This window comes from Octopus bimaculoides, chromosome 10, assembly GCF_001194135.2.
Source record: "Octopus bimaculoides isolate UCB-OBI-ISO-001 chromosome 10, ASM119413v2, whole genome shotgun sequence".
NCBI lineage: Eukaryota > Metazoa > Mollusca > Cephalopoda > Octopoda > Octopodidae > Octopus > Octopus bimaculoides.
This window is the reverse complement of record NC_068990.1, coordinates 20,113,572-20,115,956: the sequence shown is the minus strand read 5'-3', so window position 1 is coordinate 20,115,956 and position 2,385 is coordinate 20,113,572.

Below are 2,385 nucleotides of genomic sequence, written 5' to 3'. Positions count from 1 at the left end.
GAGAGAGAGAGAGAAAGAGAGAGAGAGAGAGAGATAGTGACAGGGAGAGGCGAAGAACAGTAGAGGGAAGAATGAGAGGGGGAGATAGATATAGAGATAGAGAGAGTTGCGTCAAAAAATAGTTTAAACTTACTGTATAAAGGTTAACGCGTGCGTTCTGTAGTGATACAAACAATATATGAGTATATGCATATATATGTACATGTATGTATATACCTTCATCCACATGTATATATAGATACATTACTGGGTACATGACGCGGCAAAAGAACATGGACAAAATGGTAAACAAGGTGCAGCAAACGAGCAGATTTATTTAATGTGTGGAGGCGCAATGGCTTAGTGGTTAGGGTAGCAGATTCGCGGTCGTAGGATCGTGGTTTCGATTCCCAGACTGGGCATTGTTAGGGTTTATTGAGCGAAAACACTGAAAGCTCCATGAGACTCCTGCACGGGGGTTGCTGGCGAACCCTGCTGTACTCTTTCACCACAACTTTCTCTCACTCGTTCTTTCTGTTTCTGTTGTACCTGTATTTCAAAGGGCCAATCTTGTCATACACTGTGCCACGTTGAATCTTCCCGAGAACTACGTTGAGGGAACATGTGCCTTTGGAGTACTCAGCCACTTGCACGTTAATTTCACGAGCAGGCTGTTCCGTTGATCGGATCAACTGGAATACTCGTCGTCGTTGCCGACGGAGTGCCACGAGATACAATGTATATATGTATGAATGTATATCGACATCAATATCTATATCTACCAATAAGCTTTCAATAAATGTGTGTGTGTGTATGTGTGTGTGTGTGTGTGTGTGTGTGTGTGTGTGTGTGTGCGTGTGTGCGTGCGTGTGTGTACGAGTCTGTGATCATCTATGAAATTATATACGTGCATAAATATATTTCCACGTATGTACATTACTTACGTGGAAGCGAGTGGCTTAGTCGTTTACGATGTTGCTGTCATGGTTCTGATTTTGTGGTTTTGAATCTTACACCAGGTAATGCATTGTATTTTTGAGCAAAATAGTTCCTACACCGCTAAATCCGGGAAGGGGGCCTTGTGAACCAATGGCTAGGGAGGGCCCGCTGATTATTTCGACCTTGTTTCTATACCTATAGGTAATTATGTATGCATAGACACATGTACATCTGTAATATATATACATACTCATGTAGACGCAACACAGATATACACACACACTCGTGTATATATGCTCACGCACACATATATGTGTGTATGTATATTTATCTGCTACGTACCTACATATCTTTTATTGTGTACTTGTTTCGGCGATGAGACTGAGGCCATGATGTAGCACCAACCACCTTGATGCTTTTTAACCGAGCGTACCAACCCTAGCGCTTGTACTTGTTCTATCATTCTAATGTCCCAAACCGCTAGTTCACGTGGACATAAACACACCAACAAAGAATGTCGAGACAGAGACACGTATATGTATACATGTGTGTGTGTGTGTGTGTGTGTGTGTGTGTGTGTGTGTGTGTGTGTGTGTGTGTGTGTGTGTGCGCGCGTGTACACACGGCAGGAATCTTTCAGTTTCCGTCTACTTGTAATCGAATTACAAGGATTGTTGTAGACTCTCGCCTAAGTCGCCACGCAATAGTACTGGAGCTGGACCCATGTACTAGCAGTTACTTATTAGCAGTTACATATTAGCAGTTACATATTAGCAGTTACATATTAGCAGTTACCAACTCTGCGTTGATTAGTTTAATCGCCTATTTAGTCAAGACTTGGTATAGATAACCATTTTGACAGCCTATACGTAACCCAATAAAGTATAAAGAAGGAAACGGGTGTAATGTGAGCCAGAACACCGTACAAAGAATTCCACGGAGAAAGGTTGCATTTGTAAAGAACAAAGCACCGGTGCTCGGTGCTCATGTTGAGTGCATACTACTTTAAAGTAAACTGTAAAACTAACCTTATCAAGAAATGTGTAGAATGTGGTTGCGTCTCTCACCATTTGTTTTAAAACTAAGTTCTAAATATGCTCTTTCGTTTTCAATTTTCCTGTATATGTAATTACAATTGAAACCTGCTTTTAGGAAAAGCGACCAAACGTGGTGCAATTAAGTGACAAGTAAAAAGAAACAAAGAAAATGCACACTAGGTATGAATGCAATGCATCTATTTTTTAAATAAATGTATTTACAAACAAATGAGTTGAAGTTATATTAAGATGTATAAAAATCATTATAAAAAGTCATACCGGTTTCGGTATAGTGATCACTATATATATATATTATATATATGTGTGTGTGTGTAGACAGATAGAAAGATAGACAGATAGATAGATACATGCATAATCCATACATGTATACATATATATATACATATACATATACATATATATATATATA